Below are 16238 nucleotides of genomic sequence, written 5' to 3' on the forward strand. Positions count from 1 at the left end.
TTCTTTACTTTTACAAAAGGGAGAATTATTATTGATTTAACTATATATTTTAAATTTTGTATTTGGCTTGTCAAGATTTTTAGTTTTTAAACAAAAGTTATTGATTTGGACATATTTATAGTCACTGATACAACTTAAAAAATCTTAATGGAAACAAAGCAAACAACAACAAAAATTCCAACCAAATTTATTTTCCAAACAATGGAAGAGGGTGAGATTTAATGCATCTTGGCCTAAGACAATCAAGAAAATTTTGGTATTCCACAGTTCTTATAAGAAGGAAGAGGGCAGTAGAGATTATCATACATTTTGGAAAATAGAGGAAAAAATGAGCAAAACTATTTAGTATCTATAACAAATTTCTACTTCTATAAAACAGTAAATCTATTTCATTATAATGGCTAAGTACAATTCTCCGTAGTTGAGCAGTTTTTATTTGTATGGTCTATATGTATGCATATATATATGTATATATATATATATGTGTACATTGGTGATTTTTGTTTTGAATCATTTTTTTGATGTTGTACTAAAAAAAAATAGTGTGAGATTGTGTTCATTTTATGATTTCTAAGTACAAAGCATTTACCATGCATGGGTACCAGCCACTTGACAAGTTGAAATGAGGCACACAGAGATTTCAGCAGGGCCAAGGCATCTAGGATGCTGCTGAAACGTGGCTTTTTCGAGCCCCCATTTTCAAAACTTTTGTTAAGGGCTCCATCTATGAAGAAAGCAAGAAGAAATCACACAGCAGAAGGTATACAGAATTTGGAGTGTGACCTTAGATTTGTTAACCTTTCTATCTCAATTTCTTCATGTCTAAAATAGAAATGACAGTAATAGTTACATTTATTATACAACAGGGTAATTTTAGTGATCAAAGAGATACTGTCACAAGAAAATACTTTGCATATGAAAAATAATTATATTGATTATGATCACACTTTCTCCAAAGACAATTGAAGGCATTAGATAGAGTGCTGGAAGTCAAGAATCCACGCATCCCCACAGCGTGGATGGCAGCATAGTGGAGGTGGAAATGTAAGAACTGAATTGGAAAAATACATCAGGGGTTACTCAACAAGCATTAAAGCCTTAGGGAATAATACTCCTTAGAAATAGGGGCATCATTTAGTGTTTAGCTCTATCTGGTACAGATAAAATAATAAAGTACGCCACTGTGTCACACAGTAAAATCTCTATGTATGTACCATCTCAAGGAAAACATCAGTCAATGCAAGTGTATTCTTTGGAGAATATTCATCTTGTCTTTTGGTCCTCTTTTGCATCAGGAATAGTAAGCTAGTTCCTGAAAGCCCCTTGTACAGTGCACAGACCTGTTCACCATACACTCTGAACCTCCCTTCCTCCTTCTTCCCATTTACATTTTGCCTGTTCAGGAACCAGCCAGATCCCCTTCACTCACCATGAATAGCTGATGTTCTCACTTAATTTTCCTGGAAGCAAATGGATTTTAGAAAGCAATTTCGAGGCAGGTGGTTCATGAGGTCAGGAGTTCCAGACCAGCTTGGCCAAAATGGTGAAACCCTGTCTCTACTAAAAATATAAAAATTAGTGGGGCATAGTGGCGCATGCTGTAGTCCCAGTTACTCAGGAGGCTGAGGCAGGAGAATCACTTGGATCTGGAAGATTGCAGTGAGCAGAGGTCATGCTACTACACTCTAGGCTGGGTGACAGAGTGAGACTCCATCTCAAAAATAAATAAATAAATAAATAAATAAATAAAATAAAATAAAGCAATTTTGGAGACCCATTCATTGACTTGATAGACTATTTATCAAGCACCTATTCTGAATCAGTCCCTGTGTTACGAGCCTGGGCTTGAACCATACACAAGACGTATGGTCTCTGTCCTCATGCAGCTTACTGTCTGGTGGTAAGGATATTTCATTAAAGAATCAATACTGCCAATAACAATTACAAAAATAACAAACAATATTGTTGACCATTTATCATGCGTCAAGCACTATTCTAATTATTTTGCATTAAAAATCCTCCTCTCAAAATATATGAAGTATACACTGTTATTCCCATTTCACAGATTTAAAAAGTAGGTCTTGTGAAGCTTAAATAATTTTCACACAGTGACTACAAGGCAGAGGCTGAAATTGACCCCAGTACCTCCAGTACCTGTACCCTTTGGTAAGGAGCATCAAGAGCATTGTAGAAATATATTCTAACTTAGACTAGTGGAAGGAATGAAAAGCTTGTGTTGTCTAAAGAAAGATTTGAAAAATGAGGCTACTAGTTAATCAAAATGAATCTCTTATGAATTTTAGGATACTTATACAGAACAAGAGCAGGGCAATGGGAAGAGGAACGTTTGAGGGCCGAAGGACGCTAATCTCATTGCTGAAATGGTTATGCACAGAGTGAACCAAGCCCAGGCACAGCCCTAGCCAAGGACTGCCACCAGGAGAAACTACGGCATGTGTCAATCAGAATAAAAAGAAAATCAGGAGATCAAATCTTCCAATATATCAGATAACTTCTCTAGCTAAGAGGGTTGGAGAAAGCTTGGGCACATAAATATTAATTATACAGATTTAAAATCCATAATTAAGAACCCCATTAGACTTTTCTCTCATTCTTAGAGGCAGGTTCTATGGCACTGCTTTATAATGAAGGAATAATTAAGATCCCTAGTTATCATACATATCCCATTATACATAAGTATCATACATCCATTGGTCAAAACATAAAGAGTAATACTATGGATGGGAGTATTGAAGTGAGAAAAGGCAGCAGAGAAGGTTTTTTCTATATTCATGAAGAGCTCTTTTGTTCTCAATAAAGGAAAATAAAGCATGAAGAATTTTTTAAAAACACAGCAAAATTTATGGTGTGGTTTCAGCTTTATGTTTCTGGGCTCTTAAAGATGACCTAGTCGAACTCTCTTATTTTGCAAATGTGAAAACTGTCTCAGAGAGATAATTCTTGCCTATCATCACACAGCTAATTCCTGCCACTGTGAAAAATGGAACCTAGACCTCCTTACAATATTGCGCTATACCTAGTGTCCTATAACATACATTTATATTGCAAAGTTTCCATTCTTCCTATTAGCAATAGCTTTTATGGAGATGTTCATGTTAAGCCTAGATTTTTGCTAAGAATTCTGATGAACTTTGCTAAAGCAATATGAGTATTATTTGCCCTTGAGCCCCCGCTTATGTTATGAGGATCCCTAGTTTCTACCTTTTGCTGAAACATCACAGAATGTAGGTGGAGATTGTAGCACTTTCTTTTGCAGTGAGCCAACACTGCCAGAAGCACTACACAAAAGCCAAGCAGACATTATCCTTGCCAGGTGGCCTGATATTGAAAAAAGAAAAAGAAATAATATACTAGAAAAATTGGATGACTCAGGCAACAGGGAAGAAAAAGAGATGACAATTAAAATTGATAACATCACTTTGTGACTCACAGAGTCATTTTTCTTGGATCATATTTCAAACATTGCCCTTGTTAATTTTAAAATGAATATAAAGATTTGAAAGCAAAGGAATAATAACCCAAAAGAACTAAGGTTCAATATGGATGTGAAGAATTGAGTTACATAGGGGAGATGTTTCCAGTAGCGAATAAGACATACATGTGGAATAGAGGAAAGAAAGTAATTTAATAGTCAGATGGTCTCTGCTGCAATTCCAGATCTGCTCAGTGGGAGTGTATCATAGAGTCTAGCCAGGAAAACAGAAACCACTCTAGGTCTTTCAAACCAATGGCATTTAATTGAGGGAAATTATGATCCAAAACAATGAAAGCCAGTAAGGAGATAAAGGCAACAGCAGAAAACTGTAATCACAACTAGGGGCGATGAAACAGCAGGTGAAAATGGGTAACCAGAGTCCAGCATCTGGAGCCTTGCAGAAGAAGCTGGAGTCAGTGAAGACCGCCTAGTGGGAGGGAGGATCATCGATGGAGGAGCTTTCTTAAGGTAATTAGAACTCCAGATGGGACGCAATTACTCCACAGGAATGGAAACATCACAGTGGACACTACAGCAAGGGGGGAAGAGAGAGAGAGAGAGAGAGAGAGAGAGAGAGAGAGAGAGAGAGAGAGATTGTGGTTTTTCCCTTCCCATCTTTCAGTCTTCTGCTACTACCTCACATTGGTCAAATGTGTGAGGAATGAAGAGAAGAGAGAAAAGGAAATGCAGTTCTATTTAAAACAGAACAAAGCAGGGAAAGAACAAGAATGGATGAGGTTACTCAGGTAATTGACCAGCACAGAGCACAGTTAATAAAGTCTGACCCCAGAAGACTCACCGATCTCTGAGCCAGTCCTGATTGGAGCAAGTTTTACATAGGGGCTCCATTACCATTTGAAGGGACTGAATTCATTCATTCTCTTTTCTAGAGTTTCTAAAGTAAGCTCAGAACTCATTGCCTATTCACCAAACTTTAATGTTCCCCTAAAGAATCAAAGTATTTGGGACATCTATAAAGCTAATGTCCAGTTTACCACATGAGCCTTCTCTGAACCTACCACTGTCTTTTGAGACCTTGACAGCCTGTGAAGCTCATTAATTCCCTCTTCCAAGAGACATGAACAAGGCTTGCACCCCCAACTTTGGGGTAGAATATTGATCCAAAAAGGATTGATCATCTGGTGCCTCAGTGCAGCCACCTATTAGATGTCTTGTATTACCATAGCAAGTTTCTCCAGGCTCTGTGTTCCCATGCACCCACTGGGCCTCTTTGATATAGTCAACAGCAGAATTTTCTATGAGTTTCTATACCCTGAGCTGTAAACTTTGTCTTAGGGGGCCAACAGAGCTACTGTTTAGTGTCCTGGGCTTGGATTACCCCTGGTCCACTAAGCAGTCACATTGGATTTTCCTTATCTCTCCCTCAGTAATTTGCCACCCACAAAAGGTATTAACGAGCACAAAACAGTCAAAGGTGTATGAGAATAAGATAGAATTAAAACAAAATTTCCTTTGGAAACTTGAACATTTGCACCTGGAGGGAATCCAAAAGGGTGTTATTGAAGTTTTCCAGTGGAGTGCTCTCTTCATTAAGCCAGGGTGCCACTCTGGAAATTTTAATGTAAAAGCAAACTGTCAATAATCTTCTTGGCACTAAAGGTAGCGGTCTCTCTTTGAGGCCTCAAACAGCTCCTCTAGAACAGACTGAGAGCTAAACGAAGAGTAGGAACAAAATGTACCAAAACCCAAATTGATTCTGAGGACACCATCAGATTCTCAGTCGTTTTCCTTGTCCATGTGGCACTTTAAAGCTGAAGGTTAGGGGAAGGACTCCTGCTGAGCTCTGGCTGCATTAGTCATAGCAGCATGTCTTTGAGTGGCGACCACTCAAAGACAGCAAATTACGAATTTCTGCCTCTGCATGTAAACTGTCGCGGTACAACTAAGGAAACTAGATTGGAACTCATGTACCAAACACTTCTTCGAGCCAACAATCTTTTAACTTCTGCCAAGACTTTTTTTTTTAACTAAAATAAAGTTGCTCAGGCTCCAAAAATAACATCTGTTGCTCAGAGTAACATTTTCAAACAACATAATAAATTGCACTTCCAGAAAATACACACTCTATGCTTCCCTAAGGGAACTCACAAATGGGTGATGTGGGATACTCAGCTCCTTCGTTTCACGTATTGCCTGCCCTTGGGCAAGTTGTTTAGGTGGTATGGGTGGTGGTAAGAATTACCATGTGCAATTTGCCTTCATTTACAGCATGTAGGGACTGGAGTAGCTTTAAATAACAATTCTACCCAGAAGAAGCCTGGCAGGCGAGCAGGATGAAGTTTTAACCTACGGTCATGGTGCCCTGGAGTAGGTTCCAGGAAAAGCCAAAAAGGTTAAACAATCATATTAATAAATGTAACATTCTAAATATGGCACATTTTAAAATTCCCTGAAAGTTAGCCACTTTCTGAGATTGACTAACTCACTCTTACCTCTGAAACCTGCCAATCTTAGGATCTTATCCTCTCCAGTTCTCCCTGTCAATCTTTTAGAGATGGAAGATAGACTAAGCATGGAGATGCTTGGATCACAATTGGCTCCATGACTGTGAGCTGCCCTGACCATTTCCTAGGTATAGGTCACTAGTACAAGAGACTGGGAGAGGATATGCAGGTGGTGTGTAATTACTATCACTACTGGAGATAATTCAAATCACTTATTTCTATATGCCCAGGGTAAAGGACTTAACTCCATGAGAACCCTCATTTCTAATTTGAGAAAAAATTTCATAGATATTTTTATTCTTATTAACTTCTTAAAAGCATGAGATAGCTCTGCTGTCTGCCTTAGCAAGGATGTGGCTGCCAAGGGCAGCGTGGCAAGGAGGCCTAGACAGTAAGCCCAGGGTTTCTTCTAGATCAAAAGGTATTGAAAATACATAGCCACCCTCATGGGCTTGCAAGATTTTTTAGAAATAGAACATAATATCCATACAATTCATCCGATTTAATCTAATTCCTTAATCCTCTGAAGGTGTTATACAAAAAGGAGGGGTAAATGTGAATTTCAGTTTCAATTCTCCTTTTTAACTTTGGGACTCTGGACAAGTCACCAAGGCCCTCTGAGCTTCAGTCTCATGATAATTAATGATGATGATGATGATGATGGTGTTGGTTATGGTGATGATGGTAGTGGTGGTGATGGAGGTAGTGGTGATGTCACTATGGCTGCTTACCTTCCCTAATGCATACATTATTTGAAATTCACATTAGCATATATGAAATGACTTTATGATAAGATATGGTGCTTTGAAAGTATCTATTTTTGTTGTTGCTTTCATTGTTGTTATTATTGAGAATGTTGTTGTCAACCACTATACTCCCTGACAAACGGCTGGGCTAGATTGCTTTTAAGAAACTTACTGACCCTAAGATTCAGTTTTTCTATATGTTCATGTGCTTTCTCATGTTCTAAGATCAAAACGTCTATGAAAATATAACATCTTACATGTAAGGCAGGTCTTATTAAGGAGAAAATGCATCAGCAAGCCTTGGTACAGAGGGTACATTTACATACCAAGTATGTATAAAAATTACTGAGGGTTAATCTGTCTTAGCCTTCCCAACTAAGCCCCCTGGAGGCCTGAGCAAACCAGAATGTCCCAGATACTAGACTTGACCTGGGTGAATATGACTCTTTACTGGGTTACCCTGAGAGGTATCCAGGCTCTAGATTGGCCCTCCCTTTTTGGTCTGTAGTGAATTTAAAGGGGCTTTAGGATCTGCACTGGAAAAACTCCACCCCACCTCTAAGCCAATGCCTGCCACTTCTGGAGAAGTGGTTCTCAAAGTTCAGCATCAGCAGAATCACCTGGGGAGGGGCTTGTTAACACCGCGATCGCTGGACCCCAGCCCCAGAGTTTCTGATTTAGTCAGTCTAGGGTGGGGCATGAGAAACTGCATTTCTAAGATGCTGTTCTTAGGGTCACGTATTGAGAAGCAATGTTCAGGAGAAGCCATAGTATATTCTGGTATCTAAAATGACCTGTTAAATATGCTACAAAGACAGGCAGTTTTGTGAGCTGTTTCTGATGGAAGCTGGAATGGAGATACTTTAAAAAAGGTAGTAGTAGTGGGTGTTAACTTTAAAAATAGATAATGTAGTTATATAAATTACATCCAAATAAAGCGTTCTTTTTTTTTGCATAGACTTCCCTGTTTAACATTTCTAATAAAGACAAAAAATCATACCTTTTTAGCTTAGTCATTTTTCCCATCTCTGGCTATTAAAAGTGAACAGTTTAATTGGTTCTTTGCTCAAATTGAGGCAAAAGGCTTTCAGATTGGTGACACAGAGTTACAAATTGCCCTTTGGAAGTTGAATAATAACTGGGAACTGTGGTCCTCAGAGAAGGTAATGCCAACTGTACACCTCAGTTTTTCCTTTAATTATGCCTGCAAGTCTGGCTTATGATGGCCTCTCACCTAATTAACCAATTAAGCTCTTCGCCTTTATGTTGTGACACTCAGATGTCCAAGGCTCCACTTTAATAGTACATTCCATCATCATAAAAATGTGTACAATTCCCTACGTTCCAGAGAAGATTGCATTTCCTGAGATTTATGTGCTGTTTTCGAGTTCAATATTAATGATTTTGGATGTGGTACCCTGTAGCTTTAATCACCCACCACAAATAATCTGTAGCTTTAATCACCCACCACGAATAAGAGGTGAAGTATAAGCACCATTTAGCGTCTTCCATCGTGGCCTGCCTTAGCAGCAGGAGAGCAACACAACAGCGAGAGTTCTGCACAGAATCTAAAGACTCAATTTCCATTCAAGCCCAAAAGCTTACTGGTTCCAGGATCTTGAGGAAAACTTTTGACTCCCCAGAGGTTTCTCAGTTCTGAAATGGGGCCAATAATCTGTGCCTGGTCTATTTCAGAGGGTTGTTTTGATGATCAAAATAAAAATGAGATAACGCAAAGTGAGAGCACTTTGGAAATTCATAAGTCTTAAAAGAGTCAAGATCTCCTTCTTCCTGGTGTCGTGTTATGGGTACAGTGTATTCTCTGTGATGGATTGTTAGTTTGCCCTGGACTGTGTCTGCAGGCCTCATTCCTGCTCCCAGCGAGCAGTTTCCCAAATGTGTGCTGCTGGTTCCTACTTGAAGACTGATGAGAAACGATGACAGCTCCACATCAACTTGCCGTGATAATGCTAACATTTCTCTGCCACTATAAAGTCATTTTCAAGCATGTGATGTCTCTTAACCTTTATAACCCTGTGCAGTTAATATTATTTCCCTCAATTTGCAGATAAGGAAACAAAGATGCAGATTCTTATTGTCTTCTCAAGTATAAGTAAGGAGCAGAACCTTTTCTTCTGGAAAACCAGATTTAAACAAATAGGTAGATAGATAACTCAAGGGTATGTTCTGCTGATACACTAATGCTTGTTTGTTGTTGTTTTTCTGTTTTAATGACTCTGGGGATGAAAAGTTGTAAATCAAGGGGATTCCAAGGTAAGAAAATAAAACAAGCTCCCATTGGTTTGCCAGTGAAATGAATAAGCCCAAACTTAAACCTACAAGATTGAAGAGGTGAAGTTCAAATAGTAAGTTGTACAAGAGTTAACCTATAAAAACAGATCTGTAGTGCTCCTTCTAGCTATACAGGGGTGTCACGGTTAATTTTATGCATTAACTGGATCACAGGATGCCCATATATTTAGCTAAACATTATTTTGGGTATGTCTGTGAGGCCGTTTCCAGAGAGATTAGCATTTGAATTGATAGACTGAGTAAAGATTGCCCTAACCAATGCAGTTGGGTATCATCCAATCCTTTGAGGCCCGGATCAGAAGCAAAGCTGGAGGAAGGGAGAATTTGTCCCCTCTGCCTGACTGCTTGAGCTGCACATTGATCTCTTCCTCCCCTTGGCACTTCTGGTTCTCGGGTCTCAGACACAGGCTGGAATCTATACCATCTGTGGACCTTTCTTGGGCCTCCAGCTCACAGACAGCAGCTCTGCAAAATCAGATGAGCAGATCTATGGAACTGTACAGACTCTGTCATGTGAGCCAGTTCATCATAACAAATCTATTTATATGTATGTATATATGTTATTGGTTGTGTTTCCCTAGAGAACCCTAACTAAGACAACGGATTCCCTCTCAGCTGTGTATAGAAATTTATTTTTATGAGTTTCTAGCCAGGCATCCACGTGACACCAATTCTTGGCCAGAACTAAACTTTGACTCTTAATGATTAACCCATACTCCTTTGGGAGACCACAACATGGGGACACATTAACAGAAGCCAAACACCACATAAGCAACGAAATAAGAAAGGCACACATCCGCTAAAAATGTGTGTGTGTGTTTGTGTGTGTGTGTGTAAGATCAGGGATCCACAATGCATGAGTTTGGGAAGACCAGATGACGAGACCTAGCTTACAAGGTATTTTGTATTTCTAATTGTTATAAAACCCGCCAGATTCAAAGTACGTGAGAAACAAATATATAGAAATTGCACTCATAAATGAATTCAACTCCAATGTGAATAAAACTTAAGACTATTTTAAAATAAAAGTACAATTTTATTTAAATAAAATAAATGATTTGGATTATTTAAAAATAAATATTAGAAGATTGAACTCAAATGTAAACTATGGACTTGGATGATAATGGTGTGTCACTGTAGATTTGTAATTAATTGTAAGAAATTTACCACTCTGGTACAGGAGGTGGATCATAGGGTAGTCTGAGTGTGTGTAGGGGCAAGGAGTGGGAATACAGAGGAAATATGGGAACTCTGTACTTTCTGCTCGATTTAGCTCTGAACTTAAAACTGTCCTAAAAATAGATAGTTTTTGTTTTTCAAAAGAAATATATTTTTTAAGCACACTTTTTGGAGTTGTGGTCTTTAGGGTCACTGCTAGCAACTGCATTTTACAAACATGCAGAGGCCAGTGGCCAGTGGCTGGTGTAATATGCTGGTCTGGAGGATAGACTCTGTTTAATTCTTGGACCAGACTTTGATTCTGAATGAACATATTTTGCAGAACATGCAATGGGCAGCCAAGCTCCAGGAAGTCTGCAGAATTCTGCAGTATGAAGGCACACTGAGCAGAGATGGCATTTCCAGTTTTCACAGAAGATGCCACAGCTATTGCATATACTCTATCTCCTTCCAACTTAAGTTCCCAAAAGGTAAAACCACCCAAAACAACCACTTTAAAAAATCTAAAACACTTTCCTAAAAGCCAGAGGAAATAAAAATCACAGTTAATATAAAACCAACTGCTAATACTTCCTCTTCTACTACATGACTGTGTGCATACATAAAGCTCTGCAGACAACTCAAGGGAGCTTTAGAAAGTCCCAGGTATCTGCATAGGTTATTGTTCTCTTTAATTTACCAATAGGGAGAATTTAATCGTGCATTTATTGTGTTTATCACTGTAGTAACATGAATGACGATTTTCAGGTCTCTGCCTGGCCTATGAGAATCACAGCAATGCAATGCCACTGTGTTCCTTCAGGATGTGCCCACGTGCTGTGGGATGTGTGCATCCACCCATTTGGAGGCTGTAATCAAAGCTGGTGGTCAGAGCTGGTGTTGGACCTTCCTTCTGCACAAGCATGAGTTGATTAATAGCATTAATTTTTACTCCACCTTGTGGTCTTCTGATTTTTTCCCCATGTACTTTGAATTTACAGTACAATTAGTAGATTTTGAACAAATATTTTAACTGAATGACTAATTGAATAAATGATTTAATTAATACCAGGTGAGTTCAGGGACCAAATAGTTTGGATGATATGCAAGGTTTATGAAAGAACAGCAGATAAAGCTAGGCTGTGGATCGGGGATCGAGTGTAGGATATCATGAATGCTCAGCTAAGGAGGTCGGAGGAGAGGAGCCTCCAAAGGTTTCCCAGTGGGACAGGAGCACAATAAAATCATGGTTTAGTACCACTGTGATTACAAGCCAAGAGTCAAAGTAAATATCTGATAGACATACCTAAAAAATAATTTTCTCTTCTTATTTTTCATACTGTTAATGAATTATTTTTAAATTGGTTTTAAGTTCACCTGAAAAGGTCTTGAAATTTCAATAAAATTAAATTATTTCATTTCCCAGAGCTCATGAAAAAGAATATTTCATAAGCGATGTATTTCCAAGGAAAAGAACATTGACATACTCTGAGTACATTCTACCTAAAATGATGGAGGTTATTGGTTAAACACATTAATAACAGGAATCATACAAATAATTAATAAACTTATGTGCAGTTCTCCTACTTTTGTAAAATAAACATGTATAAGACCTAACATTTTTATTTATTCTTTAAATCTACATACAGCTTTTAAAAAATAACTTTACTAAAGAATATAATTAACTTATGATGAAATCCAACCATTTAAGTGTACAATTTAATGTTTTTAGTATATTTGCAGAGTTGTACAACCATCATCAGTGTCTGATTTTGGAATATTTTCATCACCAAAAAGAAACCCCATACTCATTAGCAGTCACTTCTCACTCCATGCCCATTCATCTCCAGCCCTAGGCAACTTAATCTTTCTGTGTCTCTAGATTTGCTCATGTTGGACATTTCATTAAAAAGGTATCATATAATATGTCGTCTTTTATGACTGGTTTCTTTCACTTAGTGTAACGTTTTCAAGATTCATCCAAGCTATAGCATATTTGAGTATGCTTTCTTTTTGTACTGAATAATATTCCATTATAAGGATATGCTAATTTTTTATCTATACATTCATTTATGAACATTCAGGTTGTTTTTATTTTGGGCTATTATGAATAATTCTTCTAGAAACTTCTATGCACAGATTTTATGTAGACATATTTTTTCTTTTTATTGGATATATATATATGGAAGCAGAATTGCTTGGTCATCTGGTAACTCCATGTTTTACATTTTTAGGAACTGCCAAACTGTTCTCCAAAATAGCTACACTATTTTAAATTCCTATCAATATTATTTGAGAGTCTCAATTTACCACATCCTTGCCAATGTTTGTTATTGTCCATTTTTTTTTTTTTTTTGGCAGAATCTCCCCTGTTGCCCAGGCTGGAGTGCAGTGGTGCGATCTCGGCTCACTGCAACCTCTGCCTCTTGGGTTCTTGCAATTCTCCTGCCTCAGCCTCCTGCGTAGCTGGGACTACAGGCACAAGCTGCCACGCCCTGCTAATTTTTTGTATTTTAGTAGAGACAGGGTTTCACCATGTTGCCCAGGCTGGTCTCAAACTCCCGAGCTCAGGCAATCTGCCCGCCTCGGCCTCCCAAAGTGCTGGGATTACAGGTGTGAGCTGCTGTGCCTGGCCACTATTGTCTATTTTTAAATATAGCCATTCTAGTGGGTGCAAGGGGTATCACATTGTGGATCACAATGTGGTTTTTATTTGCATTTCCCTAATGGCTAATCAATGTGAACATCTTTTTATGTACTTATTGTTCATTGTACATCTTCTGTGGATAAAGATCTATTCAAATCCCTTGTCCATTTTTAATTGGGTTTTTCATCTTTTTATTATGAGTATGAGTGTTCTTTAAAAATTCTAGCTACAAATCCATTCTCATATATTTGATTTAAATGTATTTTCTTCCATTCAATGAGTTTTCATTTTACTTCCTTTGATAGTGTCTTTTAATGCATAAAAAGTTTGTAATTTTCACAAAGTTCAATTTGTCAATTTTTTCTTTGGTCACTTATACTTTTTGTGTTATATCTATAAAAACAACTGCCTCACCCAAAGTCACAAACACTCTTAGGTTTTATTCTTAGAGTTTATCATTGTAGCTCTTATTTTTAGGTCTAGGATCCATTTTGAGTTAAATTTTATAGATGGTGTGAGGTACAGGTCCAAATTCATTCTTTTGCATTCAGTTATCCCTGAACCACTTGTTGGAAGTACTATTCTTACTCTATTAAATTATATTGGTACCTCTAACAAGGATCAATTCTTCATAATTATATGGGTTTATTTCTGGGCGGTCAATTCTATTCCGTTGAACTATACACCTGTCCTTGTGCCAATACCACACTATTTTGATTATTGTGGCTTTTATAATGAGTTTTGAAATCAGGAAATACAAGTGTCAAAGTTTGTTCCTCTTTTTCAAGATTGTTTACCTATTTTAGGTCTATTACATGTCCATATAAATTTTAAGATCAGCTTGCGAATTTTAGCAAAAATTCCAGATAAAATTTTTTTATATGGATTGCAATGAATCTGTAGCTCAGTTTGGGGAATACTGCCATCTTGTCATCTTAACAATATTAATTCCTCCAATTCATAAATGAATATGGGCTTTTCACTTATTTCAGTCCTTCAAAATTTCTTTCAGTAATATTTTATACTTTTCATTGTACAAATATGACACTCTTAAAATTTATACATTAGTATTTTATGCTATTCTTAATTTCATTTTTAATTTTTTGTTAGTATATAGAAATATAATAGAGTTTTATAAATTGATCTTGCAACTTGAAACCTTGATAAACTCATTTATTTATATTTTGTGTTGAATTTCTGAAGATTTTCTATATATATGATGATGTTGTCTGCAAACAGAAGTTGTTTTCCTTTTCGTTTCTCATATGGATATCTTCTATTTAAAAATACTTCTCTTCTGCCTTTTATATTTACCTATGCCATTACCTTTACTACTGCTCTTTATTTATTCACATGGAGTCAAACACTCCCTATTGTCCTTTCATGTCTGTATGAAGGATTCCTTTTAATACATTTTGTAAGGCAGTCTTGATAGAAACAAATTCTCTCAGTTTCTATTTGTCTGGTGGTTTTTAATTTTTTCTTCATTTCTTACATATAGTTTTGCTGGATGTGAAATTTTTCAATTACAGTATTTTTCTTTCAGCACTGATGTATGTAAGACACATCAGCCTTGGTAAAAAGGAATTTGAGGAGAAAAAAATAGATATGTCATCTCACTGCCTTCTGTGCTTCACAGTTTCTGATAAAAAGCTAGTTATTAATCTTAATGAAGATTCTTTACACATGATATATCATATTCCCCTTGTTGCTTTTAAGATTCTCTCTGTCTGTTGAAAATTTGACTGTAGTCATGTATAGACACGGATCTCCTTGAATTTATTCTACTTGGAATTTATTAAGCTTAGATATGTATATCAATATTTTTAAATCAAATTTGGGCAGTTTGGGGCCATAATTTTTTCAGGTGATCATTCTGCTTCTTTCTTTCCTCTATTCTCACATTCCAATTACACATATGCATTAGTATACTTGATGGTCCCACAGGTCTCTGAAGCTCTGTTTATTTTTCCTTTCTGTTTCTGACAATGGATATCTCAATTGATCTACATTAAAGTTTACCATTTTTTTTTCTTCTGTCAGCTAAAATCTGCTCTTGGGCTTCTCTGGTGCATTTTTCATTTCAGCTACAGTACTTTTCAATACCAGAATTTCTATTTTGTTCTTTATGATTTTATCCCTTCGTTGATATTATTTAGTGAGATATTGTTGCTATTCTTGCCTTGAATTATTTCAATATGCTTTCTATTAGTTCTTTGAACACATTTATAAAAGCTGACTTAAAATCTTTGCTAATAACTCTAAAATTTGGGATCCCTCAGGTACAGTTTCTATTGACTCCTATTTTCCTCTGTATGGATAATTCTTTCTCGCTTTTTTATATGTCTCATAATTTTTTGGTGAAAACTGGACATTTTAAAAATCATAATGTGGCAACTCTGGAAATCAGATCAACCTCTCCAGCCAAGTTGTGTGTGTGTGTGTGTGCACACGCACGCAAGCATGCATGTATGTGGTTGCTATCATTCTTCTGTATTTGTGGTTTGTTTTGTAAATTTTCTGAGCTAATCCTGTAAAGTCCATATTATTCATAGTGTGTAACCACAGCTCTTTTCAGTTACCTTAATCAGCTGATGCTTGGTCAAAGATTTCTTAAATACCTCCAAAAATTAAATCTTTCAACCTTTGTTCTCAGGTTGTGTGTGTGTGTGTGTGTGCGTATGTGTGTTTGTGCGTGTGTGTATGTGTGTGTGTGTGTGTGTGTGTGTGTGTTTGTATGTGTTGGGTCATGCTTTCCATGTTCAGGCAGCCAGTTTACAGCTCAGTCCTCTAAGGTCTTTCCTGGTCATACATACAAGCTTGCATGTAAGTGCAGCCATCTAGATCCTGAGGAATACCTTAGTGCTCTTGAAAAGCCCCAAGGACATCTCATTTCCCTTATCACCCTTGAAGTTTCTGTCCAGGCTCTGTTTGTCTCTGATGTTAAACAATTACCACTAATTGTTTTTGAAAAATTCGCTGGGGTTATGGCTTTTCCTTCAATATGTGCTGTGAACCAGATCAAATAACTACTGCTCCTTTTTAGTGGGCTTTTCCAGAGGCTGTCAGATAGGTCAAACAGTGACAGTGCTCTGCAGACGGAACATTCTGTGGAGTTACAAACCCCATCTGCCCCATCCAGTGGCCACATGGCTGCTGTTTTTCAAGGCTAGTATGATTGTGAGGCTGGTGATTTCCCAGGCCACTGCAGAGCTGGGGAAAGAGTGATAATAGCAGATCATGTTGAAGTACCACAAACTCGGTAATTCTTAATGAGGTTCAGCCATTTTTCCTGAATAAGCACTTTTAAGATTGTTACAAGACTTTGTTAATTTCTAGAAGTCTAAAAAGTTATGAGTGTTTTCATGGCTTAGTGTGCCAGTGTTTTCATGACTTTTATAGCAGGGCAAATT

At 37.3% G+C, this 16238-nt stretch overlaps 1 protein-coding gene and 1 long non-coding RNA gene across 3 annotated transcripts in view; one reads left to right on the forward strand and one right to left on the reverse strand.

Annotated features, from left to right (window-relative positions):
• The window catches only part of RERG (RAS like estrogen regulated growth inhibitor), a 115703-nt gene that overhangs the window by 53013 nt on the left and 46452 nt on the right, over positions 1–16238 (reverse strand). The window lies entirely within an intron of this gene.
• Positions 9833–11244, forward strand: LOC116533844. Its single transcript, XR_004261468.1, has 2 exons — positions 9833–9917; positions 10947–11244. It is a non-coding gene; the product is annotated as an uncharacterized LOC116533844 (long non-coding RNA).

Source organism: Sapajus apella, unplaced genomic scaffold, assembly GCF_009761245.1.
Source record: "Sapajus apella isolate SASKATOON/1434 unplaced genomic scaffold, GSC_monkey_1.0 scaffold84, whole genome shotgun sequence".
NCBI lineage: Eukaryota > Metazoa > Chordata > Mammalia > Primates > Cebidae > Sapajus > Sapajus apella.